This window comes from Arvicanthis niloticus, chromosome 7 (assembly GCF_011762505.2).
Source record: "Arvicanthis niloticus isolate mArvNil1 chromosome 7, mArvNil1.pat.X, whole genome shotgun sequence".
NCBI lineage: Eukaryota > Metazoa > Chordata > Mammalia > Rodentia > Muridae > Arvicanthis > Arvicanthis niloticus.
This window is the reverse complement of record NC_047664.1, coordinates 79958318-79977135: the sequence shown is the minus strand read 5'-3', so window position 1 is coordinate 79977135 and position 18818 is coordinate 79958318.

Sequence of the window (18818 nt, the reverse complement as noted above, 5' to 3'; positions counted from 1 at the left end):
TTCCCCATACCCCCCCCCCTTAGGAAACCCCTAGCCTATGCCCCCTTTTCCTTTTTGCATTTATACATTTTTTAAAAATAATGTTAATCATAGGCTCCTGAATGCGCCCGATCTCGTCTGAAATTATCATTGTTAACACATACATACACACACACACACACACACACACACACACACACACACACACACACAGAGGAGCCTGCTGAGTCATTTAATATTGCTCATACATAGATATGCTTGAAAGCTGATCACTTGTGATTGTATAACCTACTAGGAGCTTGTCCATGGAGAAAATTGATTCTCTTTCTCAGCAGTCACCGGCTGCCAGTAGCTCTCTGTCTATATTTAGGGGCTGGAGAAATTCTTTACTATAGATATTAGTACATTAGCAGAAAGCGGCTGTCAGCTTTGCAGCCATCTTGAGCCATATACCCTGACATGTGATTTGGATTACAATAGCCTACAACAGCTGAGCAACTCCGATAATCTTGGTTTAGATACATTTTGAGATTAAAGGTGCGTGATATTAAAGGTGTGTAATTTAAGAGTATGACTTAGAAGTGTAGAGATCAGATTTAGAGACAAGACCTAAGGGCATGATTAAAGGTGTGACCAAAAGGCGTGGCTTAGAAGTGAGACATATAAAAGGCAGAGACAGAACAGATCAGAATCAGACACTTCAGAGAGTACAACTTGGAGTACAACTTGGATTTAGTTATTAGACATTAGGGAGACACAGAGAGAGAACCAGACACAGCAGAGAGAAGACAGGTAGGAGGCACTTGGAAGAGAACTTGGAAGAAGTAACTTGGAACTTGGAGGGACTAGGAGCTAGGGACTAGGCACTAGGAACTCAAAACTCAGGACTTAGATTGAAGAATAAACAGGATTGAATTACACTCTGTCTGGTCTGCATTCTTCGAGTCCGTCCTCACTCTCGCTCTTGCAGAACCCTGACCCTCAGACCTGAGCAGCAGCTTGGGCTGGGATACAGTGGCCGCCCAAAAGTGGGTCGGCCCGGGCCTCAACATTTTGCTTGAGCCGCGACATTTTTTGGCCGCCCCAACGTGGGGCTTGTGTGGACCCCAACATTTTTTGGCCACCCCAACGTGGGGCTAGTGTGGACCCCAACATACATCAACTGGCATTATCATTATGCAGACTTTTTCAGGCTTCTATACTGTTGATATGGTATAGATTCAACTCTTCTAATACATGTATAGAAGATAGTATCATTGTTTTACTTTGGGTTTCCATTGCTGAGAAGATAAACTATGACAAAGGCACTTCTTATAAGGGACAACATTTATTTGGGACTGGCTTGTAAATTCAGAAGTTCAGTTCATTATCATCCTGTCAGGAAGTATGGCATCATTCTGGGAAAAACAGTGCTGAAGAAAGAGCTGAGAGTCCTACATCTTGATCCAAAGGCAGACAAGAGGAGACTCATTTTCAGGCAGCTACGAAAAGGTTCTCAAAGCCCAACACTACAGTGACACACTTCCTCCAATAAGACCATACCTACTCCAACAAGGTCTGACCTCCTAATAGAGCCACCCTCTGGCCAAACAAACCATCACCTTCCACTCCCTGGCCCCAGTAGGCTTGTTCAAACACATAAGTCTAGGGGGCCATACCTAGCCAAAGCATAATGCATTAGGTCCAATTTCAAAAGTTCTCATAGTCTGTCAGACTTTCAACAATGTTAAAAGTCTAAAGTTTAAAGTCTTCTGAGATTCATCCAATCACTTAACTGTAATCCCCTATAAAATTGAAATCAAAAGGCAAATCAAATCCCTATAATATATTATGGCACAGGAAATACATTACCCTTCCAAAATATCATAGTGAAGAAATACTGGACTAAAGTAATACCAAACCCAGCTGATCATATGGCCCTACAATCTAGAATTCACTTGAGTCTTCCACTGCAACTAGACTTCACCAATAGTATACCATAGGCTCCCTTTATGGTACCAAGCCTCAACTTCTTTGCATGACCCCTTCAATCCTGGGCCATCAACTACAAATGAAGCAGCACCATTACCAGTGGGCTTCCCTGGTTTCTCATATTGTCAAGTTCCAGCTGCTTTCTACAACCCTCTTCATGCTGACAAAAGTTGTATCACCTGAGAATATATTACCAAGTCCAGCTGCAGCACGAAGTACAACCTTGGCTATCTCTGCCACACAATTTTGTGGGTCTTTTTTTGTATTCTCAGAAAACACTTTCAAGATTTCATCTCAGTGATGCTGGTCTTTTCTGAATCACTGCTAGTTTCATAGCTCCCGCTAACCAGCATCAATTGTGCCAGTAGTCTCTTCTATTTTTGACTCTAAAGCCAGATCTACATGGCCAAGCTGCTGAGTTCTACTCCTTGCTCTGGCTGGGACATGACCCCCTTGTTTTATTACATTATCAAAAGCTGTTTTCCAGCTCCTTCAGTGCCTAAGCTGAGATGTACTGGAACTTGTTCTGTAGACTGACCTTGGACTCCAAGATCTGCATACCTAGGTCTCTTACATGCTAGGATTAAAGGTTTGTATCACTATGCCTGGGCCTAAGCTTTTCATGGCCAGAATTCTTCAAAATTGTGATCAAAAGCCTGTGTCTTCCACTTCTGAATTGTAGTTCATTGCTGATTAAAAGTCCAAATAAAAATAATAACCCAGTAATAATAATGCCTAACATGATAAAACTATTCCTTAATCAATAGATGCAATAAACCTATCTGGCTGGGATCTGGCCCCAAAGTCATCACTCCCTTAATCTGCTTATCTCCTCAAACACAGGATTTAGCTCCATTGTACTTCCTGGTGCCCTTTTATTACTTAAACTGTACATTTTGTATTTTTTCCTTTCTAAGTTTGCTATATTTGACCCAAGAACACTTATTGAGAGCAAATGACAGGACAATGATAATGCTGGGCTTTTCTGAGACTTCCTTTTTTAATGCAATTAGTCTGATTCTCTTTACCTAAGCACTAGGCTCAGGCAGACTCTTCCAACAAGGGCAAAAAGCAGCCACATTCTCCACCAAAATATGGTAAGAATGATTTCCAGGCAACACACTAAAATTTTTCTCCTCTGAAACATCTAAAGCCAGGCCTGAATGGTTCAAATCACCCTCAGCACCAATGTCACCATATTCCTACTAGGAGGACCCATTAAGCCCCACTTAAAGCACCCCATTGCTTGACAAATCCAAAGCAAGCCCCAAATCCATATTCTTCCAAACAAAAACATGGTAGGGCCTATCACAGCAATAACTCAGTTCCTGGTAACAACTTTTGTCTTGGTTAGGGTTTCCATTGCTGAGAAGAAACTCCATGAACAAGCGATTCTTATAAGGGACAATATTTAATTAGTACTGGCTTACGGGTTTAGAGGTTCAGGCAATTTTTATCATGGCAGGAAACACGACATTATTCAGCAGACACAGTGCTAAAGAAAGAAGAGAGTTCCACATATTGATCTGAAGGCAGTCAAGAGAGGACTGACTTCCATACAGCTAAGAAGAAGTTCTCAAAGCCTACCTCCACAGTGACATACTTCCTCCAACAAGACCACACCTACACCAACAAGGCCAAACTTCCTAATAGTGCCACTCTTGCTGCTAAGCAAACTACCGAAATGTTAAAACAGATATATCAGTACTCTCTTTCTTGAAATCTTTCTCCATCTTTCCCATGATGTTCCCTGAGTCTTAGTGTACAGAGTGTGGTATAGCAGTATCAGCTGGGATAGGGCATTCCATAGTCAGCTTTTCTTATAAATGTAAACAGTTGTGGATTCTTACAATATAACATCTTAATCTTACTATTAATCATCTGTAATGCATAAGTGGTTACATTTTTGAGTTCCATACAGATTGTTGTATTAGTGAAAGCTTGCCACAAATAAATAAGAGCACAATGATGCTTGGAATATAAATGTGCTATTATCATCATCAAATTCAAAGAAAAACAAAATAGACTATTGTAGCCTCAGTAGTTCCTGGGGGTTGAGTTTGTGGCTTAATTGCTGAAGACACTAAAATTTTGTGACACAATACTCAGATGATTCAAGGTTCATCTCACCTGATAGCCTATTTCATATGGTCTAGCTTCTACAGATTCAGAAAACAAACACAATACAGGTGGCCAAGAGAGGGAAGCAATAAAATAATCTTACCTGGCTTCAACATCACAATTACCAATCTACAAAACATATATAAATGTTCACTAAGTGATATTTGAATAGTGATGGCAATAACTGCTATCTAATCTTAGGGCCCATTCAACATGAGGAAAATCATGACTGGATCAGGAAACATTCAGAAGGCTGCTGAGGTCACAAGCTACTTTGTTAAAACAGAATAAATCATTAGTACATTCTAAACTTTATCTTTACCTCCACAGATAAGTGTAGCTACCATTCCTCATCAAAGAATCTTCTCTTTATAGTAAATGTAGACCATGAAGAGAATAAAACTGTTTACAATGAAGAGATCTACAGATTGCGGAAAGCCGAGCTCCTAGAGATATATCAACATTACAGCTTTTGCATTTAATATCACACACACACACACACACACACACACACACACACACAGACACACACACACACAATGGGCTGAAAAGATTTTCAGACCCAAGAAATATCCTGTGAAATTATCTTTTATAGAAATGGTTTCATAAATTGGTCTGGATCAATAGCAATATCAATGGACATGTTACTGTGGAAGTATGACATTTTCACAGGGTCCTACCCCTAGTTAAAGAATTAAAGGCAACAATTAACTGTGGAGAATAGGAAAATTAGCCTCTTCCACTGATAAGCCACTTATTTTCTAATACAGAGTTGTGATACTTGAAGCCATATATGTACTGTCAACAGAATATATTCAGCTTGATGCAAATGTGTGTGTGTGGTGAGTGCACATGCACATATATATAAAAACGTGTGTGACAGCAATAATCAAAGAAAACAAACTATCCACTTGAGAATAGGAAACACGGGATATGTGGAAGAAGGGAAGAGTAGAGATTAAAGTCCTTTAGTTCTATTTTAACCTAAAATATTTTTTAAAGTAAAAGAAACAAAGTGTGTGTGTGTGTGTGTGTGTGTGTGTGTGTGTGTGTGTGTGCAAGGCACTGTTCGTGTTCCTGTGTGTCTGCAGGTTATGCATGCCTAGGAAGACGTGTGCAGGTGAGATGACAACATGCTGCTCATCCTCACCGTTGGAGTTTGTTGGAGACAGGGACTCACTGCATATGCCCAGCTGCCTGGCTCCTGAGCTTTGGGCATTCTCTTGTCTGACTCCCATTCTCTAGAGCCTGATGAAGTTATGTATGTGTTAAATGCTCTCACTGACTGTTGAATGTATGCTGGTGATCTGAATTAAGGTCTTCAGCTTACTAGGTAAATGATGTTCTCTACTGACCCATCTTCTGGCTCCCCAGATATACTTTAAATACTATTATGTCTTTTGCTGCTGCTAAAATTGTCAACAAAGTTCAAAAGAGGGAGTGCTTTAACCCACAGAAAAATATCACTGAAGTTTTTGCTGTGAAAGACAAAATTTCTTGCAAAGACTTCTGTGTATTTACTCTGAAAATATGTTTAGAAAGCTTTCCTAGTAACTTTCACACTTCATTGAATTATTGTCTTTCCTTGACTTGTTCTTCCATTCTATGGAAGACACTACACTTTCTAAAACAGTCTAAATGAGACTACTGATCACTGTGATATGATCCTTCATGATGCAATGATTTTGAAACTGTGGAAAGCTAATAAGTGACTAAAACATTAGGAAAAAACTATGTCTGGGAAAATGAATATTAACCACACATGACCTTGTGGCTAAAGTTTTTTCCAGATGTTATGTACTCTTCAGAGTAAGCTTTTTATTTTAGAAGATAATTAGATAATTTCCATAATGAAAACATGTAGTTATCATACAATAAAATTTATGTCAAACATGTTTATGACTACATAGCAAAACACCATTTATCAGTAAGTTTCTAATAATCAAATTACTTGCCAAAGTTTTAAAACCTACACACAGATTAAAAGAGAAATGAATGGGATAGAACATAATTTGCCCGTGTTCCTAATTTCAAGTTTGCTAATAATTTTAGCAACTATCAACACTATATCAAATTTCTAGTTTTTTCCCCATTGGTATTTGGAAAAGTTATTTGGATATCTTTTTGTCTTTTATTTCCTTGTACAACATGCCTAATTTTCTGTAAAATGAATCAATTTCTGCAGCAGACAAATAGAGTTGTCACCAGAATCTTCATTTTCCCTGCTATGATCCATCTGCATTGTTTTCTCCTTTCCTCAGACCTGAAGTAAGCTCTCTGGGAGGATGCACCATCACAGACTGAAGAAACTAATGAAAGAGTCCTTTCAACCAAAGAAAACATGGCTATAATTAATTCTTCGTACTTATATCATACATATCTATATTATCCAACTATTTCCAATGTATTATTCAACTAAAACGATTCTGGGTATAAACTTATAAAAGGGCATTTTTAAATAGACTAATGCACTTCTGGAAAATATGAAATGATTTTAAATTATTTAGTTTCTGCGATATTTTAAATATTTAAAGAAAGTAATTGAACTGAAAATGTTTTTGTTGTTGCTTTTTACTTTTTATTGGTTCTTTGTGAATTTCACATCACACACCCCAATCCTTCTCATCATCCCTGCCATGCAAAGTCCCTCCAAGTTTAGTGTGTTACAATGTTTTCCATAAGATACCTTTTGTCCACACATTTTTGATGGCAAATGTTTATTTTACTGACTTCTTGATCTGTCACAAGCTCTCTGGCTTCTCCTACTCTCTCAAGACTGGAACCTCACTGGAACTACTCTTTATAATAGCTTGTTGAGTTGACCCGTGTCAGGGAGAACCTGTGGTTGTGGGTCTCTAGAACCAGACATTTTATACACCCCAGCTGGTTATCAATGGTTAGATACTGGCATAGGCCAATGCCATGCCTGAGTGCTATCTGGGCTAGTCAGCAGGCCAGTTCTCCAGCTCTCATCTCTTGGCACTGGTTCAGCTGCAACACTTATAACCAAAGCCAGCCCTACATACCTGTCCAGGCACAGTGCAGGCCCACTCTACAAAATGGAGTTTTGAAACCACTGAGGGACAAGGCCAATCCTCCCACTCTCAAGATCCTGGGACCAGCTTTCCCCCATACTATTAGCAGCAAAGAAGGAGGCAAGGTATTAATGTGTCTCTCCCTTGTCTGGCAAATAACAAAGTAGAAAAGAAGTAGACAAGTGGCAAGGGGAGAGGAGAGAGGAGTACATCACTCCCTAGCCCACACTGCTGAAGGGCAAACACATTTCCAGGCTAGCTTTCACAGGCTCACACCCTTGGAATCAGATCCACCATGTTCCTGTGCCATCAGGGTCAGCTCTATTGCACTGTCCAGGTGAGGTGCAGTGTCTGTTCTCCTGAGTGTAGCAGCTCGTGACGATCAAATCCAGCGGTTATTTCTGCTGAGGTATTATTAGGCAATACCTGTCTGTATTATTATCATATCTGAAAAATTCCAACTAGGATAACACGGTTTCAAAATTTCAAAAATTAAAACATTTTAAGATAAGAAAAACTCAGAGTTCTGACATTAATATATGTTAGAGTAATTTAAAAGTCACATTGAAATGTCTTTAAACTCTGAGGTAAATAAGTGCATTTCTCTGAATTATTCAGCTAGTTACCACTGAGCTAAAACATGGTTTTACTTGATATACAATAAGAAGAAGCATTGGATGGTCATTAAAATGTGAGGTACAATTGCTGGAGAATATGTTACATCTACTTGAGAAATCTTCAGGGTGAGGACTGTTGACTGGGAGAGGTCTCATTGTTTGCACAATCAACGTGACAATCATAAAATTAAATACAAGAGGAATCATGGGAAAAAATAAACTAATTTAAAAGTCAGTTATTAGAAACTAGAGGACCTCCCACCATGTAATATGTGTGACAAACTGAATATTTGCACATAAGATAATATAAATTATATAACTCAACATTTCTGAAATCCTAAATGTCCATATTATTATGTGATGGTGGCAATATTTTAGTCGGTTTACTTTTGGTAAAGTTTATGCCAAAAATTGTCATCACAGATGTTTGGATTCAAGTATATGTCTGTTTATGCATATTTAATTTAATGTTCACATCTACTTCAAAGTTGGGGAACGAATTAAAAATAAATGCAGTTGAAATAAACATAATATGTAGGATGCTATACAATAAGTACTTATATTAATCTTTATTAACATAAATAAATAGGACACTATTAAATTATTATTTTTAAGACTAGAGCAAGCATGAGATTTGATATATATCTATATAGCATCATCATATGATGAAGATGCTTAAATTTTAAGCTCGAGAGGAAATGTAAAATAATAAGATAAAAGACTTGATCTCCTCACAATCCATAACTAGTCACTGATTTGACTGTCAATCAAAAAATAGAATAAATTTATTATCTTTTATCAAACATACTTAACATTTTTTATCAGTTCATGGTTATATATGTCTCTGACACTGGTTAATAATAAATTGTTATTAACTAATTTATTTCTATTGCCCTAGAACAATAGATATTGAAGACAGTTTCAATTTTATTTTGATAATAGATTTCTGTTTATATGTTGTATAGCTATGCTTCATTATTGCATTGTGGTAAGCTTGGGGATTTTGAAATTTGCATCTGGCAAGATGTACTGTGTTATTCAAGCTGAATGCTGAATATAAAATCTGAGAAAATATGTGTATAAAATAGTGATTACATTAAAATAATTCCAGACACATTTTGGTCTTAGCTGTAATGATAGCAGCAAAAGATAGACAAGCTCATGATTTACTAATAGGTTTAAAGAAAGAAAAGGACAATTTTTACATTTTTATGGCATTATGTCGCAAAGTCCCAAGCAAATTCAGAAAGCAAGTTAGATAAATTACATGAATCAACTTTATGGATAAACTGTTACAGCTGTAAAGTTCACACACAGGAAGTTTTTCTTTATATATTTGGCTTTGACTTTAATGCTGAGGCATCTGTGCAAGTCAATTTGCCCCAAGACTCATCTTTCTCACCCTAAAGATTGTTTACTTTTTACAATTACTTATAGAAATATGCTATACTTTCAGCCAGAAAAAGTGGAAGAGAAGATAGTAAGTTCGATGAAGTCAACTGCTATTCTGTTTTCTTATGATGTTCAATATGGTTTCATTTTGCTGAGGTGAATCTAGCTTAAAATCCTTGTTGGCAAATGAAGACACTCTTTGTCTTAAAGTCAATAAGAATAACTTAGAATTCATTATAAGATATACACACAGCATTTGCAATTCTTTGTGTTATTCTTTATTTCCCAAAGGGGTAGCTTTAAGATTTGATGCTATGTACAACCAAGCTAAAATTAATAAATTTCACTTTGTTCAAACTTATTTATTCAGCAACCCCAGACTTGCTTCAAGTTCTAACCTGCCTTATATATCTCAAAACTAAAATATCAAGTTAGTCATACGCAAAACTTATATCTATATGAGAATGGTTTTTAGAAAATAGTCTTATGAATAAAAACACTTTAGGGAAGTATTACATTACTCATTTTAAAATATTCTCTTTTCCTCTCCTCACATATATTGATAGATATTTAGTGTAGGTATTTTCTATAGGTGAACAAATATCTGTGTTATGAAAGTCTGCTTATATATCATCAGTATTCCTTTGTGTGTCTATATGGGGCTACATGTAGATATTCTTGTGGATATGAATTCAAGGGTGGGTGTACATGTGTTATATGTAAATGTTCTTGTGGATATGCATGCATGTGTAAGTGTGCATGTAGTAAGCTATATCTACTTTTCTTTCTTTCTTCTTCTTTCCTCCCTCCCTCCCTCCCTCCCTCCCTCCCTCCCTCCCTTCCTTCCTTCCTTTCTTCCTTTCTATATTCTTCCTCTGTGTATGTATGCATTCACGTGCATAAATGTGAATGCCAGAGTTACAGGATAAAGTCAAATGTCTTCTTCAGTTACTTTCCTCATTATATTTTGAGACAAGGTCCCTCACTGAACAAGGAATTCTTGGTATTGGCTACACTAGTTCAATAATGAGCTCCAAGGATTCCATTATCTCTAAAAATTCTAATGTTATTAAAACATACCAGTGGTCACAGCTTTCACATGGGATTGGGGGTTCTGATCTCAGGTCCTCATGCTTATTCAGCTGCAATTTGTACACCAAGCCATCTTCCAGTCTCTATTGCTTCTTCTTTCATTAATGATAACAGAAAGTTTACAGGTATTTCAATAAGAAGTAAAAAGTAACTTATCATTGTTTTCTTCCAAATACTTTGAAACTTTGAGCATGTTCATATCAATCCACCATCCTTACACACTGCTACCACTAAGAGTTTTACTCTACCAAAACATATCATGACTATAGCCCTGAGCATTTTGATATGTGAGAAGGTAATGGATTAAATAAATTTGAGACAACCTTTATATTATTAAAGAGGTGACTGAGGGGATATCTATATATTTCACCAAATAATTCTAAACACCTTAGAGAAAGTATGACTTTTACCTCTCAGACTAGATGGGAAAGCAATAATTCTAATTGACAAGGGAAGCAGAAAAGGTACATTAAGTGTACATGGTATTTGAGATTCAATTACATCCTCTCTATCTCCAGACATGACACTGATTGGAGTCTGTGTCAGCACATCTGCCTGCCCTAACAGAGAAATGGGTTTTATTCTCTACAGATGACAACCATTCTTCCTTCCCCACGGACATCTACAGGAATTTCTGAAGGTAAATTAAAAGCCACTAAGATGTTATTGTTTGAATGAGACACATGACAGTCAGGAGATATGGCTGAGATGACACAATGGGGTATTTCACATAAGCAGTCACTCTGAAGCTATGAAATTAACCTCACTCTTTCCAAAGCCATCTTGACTCTGTAGTCTGAAAGGAGAAAGAAATGAAACTCTGTACATTACCACTTTTTCTAAGTGTACATACAAACTTCTATGTGCACAAGATGACACACAGACAGTGATCAGAAAGTTAAAGTACAGGACACCTGGAAGAGTGAGGAAGCAGAGAGTCTTATTTTAATAAGTGAACTTAATTGTTGTAAGTGTTGTTTTTGGCCATACATTGTAATCTAAACATAGATAACACGAATTTCCAAATTTAAAAAATGTATCCATTAATCAAGTATTTTAGTATTACATAAATATATCTATGACATTTTAACAATAGTTAACAATGAAACATATAATAACTCTAAGTAAATTATTTATAACATAAAATGTTACTTACCTTGAGCCTTAGGAGATGGCTAAGTGGGTAAGAGGGCTTTCTGTGCACACAGGAGGATCTTAAATGGAATCCCCAGAATCAAAGTAAAATTCCCAGCTTGCATGCATGCCAGGTTTGTGACTACAAACTCAGCATGGTGTAGGACAAAGGCAGTAAGTAGTAAAACTAAGAATTCATGGCTGACAGTGTAGATCCAGGCTAATTGAGATTCTATTTCAAGGTCCTACCATGGAGAGACATACAGAAGTATGCATAACATTCTCCTCTGGTCCAAGTAGGGTACACACCTATTTAAATATACAGATAATAGCACTCAACACACCCACAAAGAACAATAACAAATGAGTGCAGACCTTATTAAAGCAATTGCAAATTGATTGTTCCAGGGTAGTCTGTCATTGTTACTGTTACATAAAACAAGTGCAATCAGTAGGGCACACTCAAGTAGTAACATCTGTTGCAGTAAATTTCCAACCCCCAAAAGCCCCTGCAAAAACACACAACTCAGTTATTATATTTATTAGCTTACATCCAGATTGAGTAGATCTACCACTACACCAATCTATTCCCCAACTATGAGATCTGTTGTTACGTGTGGCTTCTCTATGACATGTGATATTGTTTTATCATCCTTTCACCTCTTCTTCCTCTGTCCTTTCCCTCCATTGTCCCCTAGCCTTTCTCCATCCTTTAAAACCTCTCGCCCCACCTTTCCATTCCATTGCCCAATAATAGGCTCTAGCCTTTATTTGGCCAGTTAGAATGGAGAGGTTTACACAAAATTACCTGAGAACTGAGTACTTGATCCACTCCTCCTGAGGCAGCCCCTCTTGAGAAAACAGAATAACATCAGAATACAAACAACACCAGGGCCATCCCCACAACAAATATCTGCATTAGAAATATAAAGAGCCGGGCCTTTAATCCTAGCACTTGGGAGGCAGAGGCAGGCGGATTTCTGAGTTCAAGGCCAGCCTGGTCTACAGAGTGAGTTCCAGGACAGCCAGGGCTACACAGAGAAACCCTGTCTCAAAAAAAAAATATATATATAATATATATTCTTTATATATAATATAAATATATATAATATATTTTTATTATATATAAATAAATATATATTAATAATAAATAATATATATTATTAATATATAATATATATTAATAATATATATTAATATATATTAATATATAATATATATTAATAATAAATAATATATTAATAAATATATTATTTATATATATATATATATATATATATATATATAATAAGAACTACAGATGTAAATAGTTAATTAAACAGTATCCTCCTAAGTTACTTTTGTATGATTCTTGGTCATAGCGTTCCTTCCATTTGTTATGAAAAGGAGATAAAAAAATAAAAAATAGTAATAATAGAATAAAATGATGTTTAATATGCTACAGACGATCTTATTAAAAATTCATGATTTTCAGGGTTCTCTAAGCAGCATGAGAGGCATGAGTACTCTAGATTTGATAAAGGTTGAGTGTCCTGGGTAGCTACTTTTAATTCATAGATCACCTTTATGTACAAACCACCATATATTCTTGCAGAAAGTACGCTGTAGTCTCCCTAGCTAAGATTACTCACCCAAATAGATTTCCCCTTAAATATGAAGTGCTGCTACAATAACTTTTTTCAGAGACCTGTGACTACCTACTATAATACACAAACTTGCCTTGCACACAAAATAATTTGCATCACTTCTTTAATTTCATGTTAAATATTAAAATGTTATACCGTGGCTCATTTTCTTTGTTCCTTAACTTACTTGCACTACAAAACATTTAGAGGACAGCAAAATATTTACTGAGTTGCCAGGTGGGTCTGGCATAGCTGCATAAAGGGAAGTGTGACACAGTTCCTGTCCCTGGAGCATCACCAGGTCATTGATCCCCATAATCCCCAGGTGTGGTGATGGTTCCTGCTGATCTGTTGTCTTTATTAGTTGAGTTTCAATCTTTCTTTCAGGGGAATATACTCATCACCCACTTACTCAATTACTCAGAGCTAACCACCATAATAAATAAGCAGATGTGGTTTTCAGGAATGAGGAATGGAGACGGTCATGAGGCTGTGGAGAATGAGGAATAGGTGTTCTGCTTGGCCATTAGGGCCATGGGAAAGGATCTAGACAGCATAACCACAGAGACCATAAGAGCCTACATGGTTCTTTGTAGAAATAGTGCACTGACAGACTTAGCCTTGAATTTGGAATCATAAGGAGACACATAAACCCTCTGGTCAAATGACTGATGCATTAATTAGCCAGGCTGAACTTGACTCATGAAGGCTAGAGCGCTAAAGTGGTCCCAGGAAGCAAAGGCATGGATAGAAAAAAAAAATGGGAATTTACATATGATTTAAAATAGTACTAGAAGAGAGTACACGAGGCTATGGAATGTCTAGGATGAGGAAATGATGATTAGAGAATTAAAAGATGATGTAGAAGCATAGAAGGTAGTATTTTGTTCTCCTAGTTATTTGAGGAATTAGAGATCATAATGGCTAAAAAGATATTAGCGCTAACCTCTTTACTTACATAAAATTTAAAAATTTGTAAGGAATCATTAAGCATTTTAATTTTAGTAGCATGTAATTTTTTTGAATTACATTTATTTTTTTACGGCCTGGTCCTTACCTCCCTCCTGGTTCTCCCTCCCACAGTTCCCTATCCCATTCCTCCTCCCTCTGTCTTCAAGAGGACGTCCCCATCCCCCATCCTACCCCATGCTTCTCCAGGTTTCCCTATTCCTAGAGCCCAGAGTTAGATGCATCTTCACTCACTGAGACCAGACCAGACCAGACCAGACAGACCTCTGCTATAAATGTTTCAGGGGTCTAGAACCAGCTGGCTCAGTGTCTGAGAGATCTCAGGTGTCTGGGTAAGCTGAGATTGCTGGTCTTCCTATGAGGTTGCCCTCCTCCTCAGCATTTTCCAACCTTTTCCTAATTTAACCACAGGGGTCCCTAACTTATGTCCATTAATTTTGTATAAGTATCTGTGTCTTTCTTAGTCAGCTGCTTGCTGGGGCTCATAGAGGACAACCATAACTAGGCTCCTGTCTTTAAGCACACCATAGCATCAGTAATAGAGTCAGGCCTTGGGGCTTCCCCTTGAGATGGATCCCAAATTGGACTTGTCACTGGACCTCCTTTTCATCGGCCTCTTCTCCATTTTTGCTCCAGCAATTATTTTTGACAGGAACAATTCTGAGCCAGAGTTTTTGACTGTGGGATAGCAACCCCATTCCTCCACTTGATGCCCTGATGTTCTACTGGAGGTGGACTCTACAAGTTCCCTCTCTCCACTGTCGGGCATTTCATCTTAGGTCCCTCTCTTTGAGTCCTGAAAGTCTCTCACCTCTATCTTTCTGTTCTTGTATGAGAATAGGTACTAAAGACTAATGTCTGCTGTACCTGTAAATCACAAGAGCTGTGGCCCTGCAACCCATCAAGAAGAGGCTGTGTAAACCTATAAGGACATGCGATTTTGCTTTGTGTTTAGTTTCTGCTCTAAGGAAATGGAAATTGGAAGTATTAATCTGGGATTCATAAAATTTATATAAATTTAAGAATTTTTTGATGATTATTAACAATGATCAAAGCCTTGATGATATAACTTTAGTAAATAAAAAACTTGGTTTCAGGACCTCTGGTTAGAAAGAAAAGAAGAAAGGATGATGAGTATCTTCAGGGAACAGAGAGACCTTGAACTTAGAGATCTTCTTGCCTTGATCTGGGATTCATAGGCACTGTGCCTCAAGATCGCCATGCCAAGATCCAAGTCAAAACCTTGTATCTCCCAGCCTCAAGATCAGGATCACAGGTGAGCCTTCCAATTCTGGATTGTAGTTCATTTCAGATATAGCCAAGTTGACAACCAGGAATAACCACTACAAATGATAAGCAGCAAAGGAAAAACAACTGGACTCACAGGAAGTTTGAGTACGAGTGCTAACTAGTGAAGCTAGCATCAGGAGAACTAGTGAAGCTAGCATCATTAGGAGAACACACTGTTGCAAAACCAGCCGATTAGCAAGGGCCTCAAAATGCTGAAATCTGAAGAAAACAACTTGAGTTGTAGGAAAACTTTTATTTATTAGAAAACCAAGATATTGATGTGTTGTAAAAGATAATTAAATTCATCAGTTTTAAACATAAGCACTGTATTCTATACCCTTAACATGAATCCAGATGATATGGAAGAAATTATAATATAGCTGAGACAGCTTTACAATATAAATGTCTTCCTCTCTTTAAGACATAATAATATTATTAAAATCACACAAAATAAAATATGACTATAATATTATTGATAAACCAGACATAATACTGTAGTGATGTAATATATAATAGTACACTTTCCTTGGAAGTATTATCAGTAGTATATTAAATTATTACTATATATAATACTATAACATTTGGTATTGTACATAATATTATATGTTTTACCTTGAAATTTAATAAAATTAAAAGATGTTATTTTCAAACTGACCACAATCTCCAAAATATAAGTTCATACATTAAAATATATTACATATTTATTTAGATAAAAGTATTTTATTTTGAAAATAATTGTATATCCAATAAAATCAAATATATTAACTCACTTTAAAAATTACTGATTTCATTGTATCATTTTTTTTCTACTCTTGACTTAGTTATGGATAATACACAAATTTGATTGTTATTATATCCTCTTGTCAGGAACTTACACAGTGTGTGTCCTCCATTTTGTGCTCTTTGTTCTAGAGGATATCAGACAGATGTTTGACACTATGGACATCATAATATTTGGATGTAAATTCTTTCAATAGGACCATCTCATATAGGGAATCATTAATCTCCAACACACGCTAGTTCTTTGACCTAGCAGATGTTTCAACTTAGTCTTAAAAGATATGTTACATAGCTGGAGAGTCAAAGTTATCAGGGTTGATGCTACTATTTAGAGGATATCTGTGATACTAAGATGTCGGCAGTCATCCCTGTATTTAGGATCATAACTGAGGGAAATTGAGTGACTAACCTCAGGGTCTATGCCAAAAATATTTATTTATTCATTTAAAACATTTCCATCAGGATTTATGACCTTTCAACTGTTTATAAAATGGATAACTTGGCTAGATTCAGTTCTGCTGTTTTGATAAACTGTTCCCCTCAAAAAGCAATTTAAGAGATAAAGAGATTTACTTCAGCTTAGTAAACAGGATTACAGTCAATAGTCTCGTGGAAGTTAAGTCAAGAACTTCAAACAGCTACTCATATCATATCCATAGTTAACAGCAGAGAGAAATAAATTCAGACACACTTGTTTAGTTACCTGTGCTCAGCTTCATATGTCTCCTCTTACACAATTCAGGATAGTGTAGGCAATTGATGGGTCTTCCCATAGAAATAGTTAGAGACTAGAGAAAACTTCTGTGTAGTAAATAGTACATGGTCCAAAGTAAAACATACCCATTGTTGTTTCTGGTGTGTGTGAGTGTGTGTGTGTGTGTGTGTGTGTGTGTGTGTGTGTGTGTGTGATGTTTTCCTCCAGTTGAATAGCACCTTACATGTAGGTTCTGAGGCAACATCACTCTGATGATATTTCAAAGTCAAAAATATATTCTAATTTTAGAGTTTCTAACCTTTACAAACAAGAATATTATATTTTTTATGGACAGTTTTCCTCTTGGCTCTCTCATGATTGGAAGTTGGCGGTCTATTAATTTGACAAATGAACACATCACAATGTGAGCTCAACTCTAAGCATGTGGGCATCTAAACCAAGTTTGTAACAAATCTTATAGGGATTATAAAGAGGGGTGTGAATCAAATTTCTCAATGGCTAAGCTAACTAGATTGATTAGAAACTATCCCTTTCTTTATTCTCACATTAGATAAAGAAAGAACCTTGGGTGGAGTGACTCTCATTAAAGTGTCTCAATACAAAAACATCACTGAACAGAATTAGGAACAGAATTATAGGATTCAGATTCATCCAGAGTCATGTATTCAATTCTCTATAGGAAATATAGCAATTGCCAGATTTTTTAAATTAAAGAACATTCTTGAATTCACATACAGAATTCCATACAGTTATAAGAACAAATTTTATAGTGTAAAAGAGAGATTTGTGGATTTAAGTAGTGATTACTAAGTGAGCATATGTGTTACTATATTAGTGTGTGAAATATTTGTATGTATAGAATTTTACCATAAAATCACAAGATTGTTGCCATTTAACTTAAAAATCCATTGCAACCTCTCATCTTATTCATATTTTCCCAAATAATAAAGGTATATTTAATTAAGAGATTTCTACCTTATCATCATGTTGGATATTATAATCATGAATATTAATTTGTCAATTCATATTGCCTAATTAACCCATTGTATGAAAATGGCTGTAGATATTGCATAAAGCTTTTCTAAAATAAATAATTTTTTGTAAAATTATACAGAAAAGTCTACCAGTTGTTTAGAACTATTGTTTCAAGCTCTATTTATGTGAAGAATATGGGGCCATGTTCAGTTTACATGAAAGGATTAAGTGCCTGAGGCAGAACTTTGCTGCATGTGAATAGAAAATAAATATGACTTCATTTTCCTCTTTAGATTTTGTCTCTTGAAAACTAAAGACCATTGCACTTTTACTGAGTTTAGTTTTGCATCTAAAATAATAATTAGAATGATAAGGAAAAGAGAAAAGTGAAGAATAATTTATATCTTGAGCTTGCCTGAATACCTGGCTTATATATATCTACTATTTATAGTTTTTTAAATAATTCATTTTAAATTAATTTTAATTATTTTTCAATGGCCATGGAAATGGAATAAGCATTTATAATAGAATAATGAACCAGTAATCGATAAATTTGAAAAGCCTTTTTGAAATGTAGCACGGTTGTTAAGGAGCTTGCTTGGTGTGACAAAGCCCGGGATTCTATTCCTAGTGCCATGTAAGCTGGGCATGGTCATACATGCCTGAAATTAAAGAACCGAAGAGGTAGAGGACTGGAAGCGTAACATGGTCCTTTGCTACATAGTAAGCTTGAGGCAAGATTCAAATTTATGAAAATATCTTAACATTCAAAGGGACACCCATGTATGTGTTTGTGTGTGTGTGTTTGTGTGTGTGTTTGTGTGTGTGTGAGAGAGAGAGACAGAGACAGAGAGACAGAGAGAAATAGACAAAGAGAGAGAGGGAAGAAGAAAACAAGAGAGAAAGAAAGAGGAAAGGACAAGAGAGAGAAGGGAGACAGGAAGAGAGGGACATACACAAACACACAGAGACAAACAGAAAGAGAGAGAGGAACAGAGAGACAGAGAGAGATGAGGGTTCTTTTTCAGAGAGTTTTGAGGTGGCTCTGATAAGCAAAATTTAGCAAACTCACATATTACAACTACATTCCATAATCGTACAATGTCTCTAATGTCCTTTACTA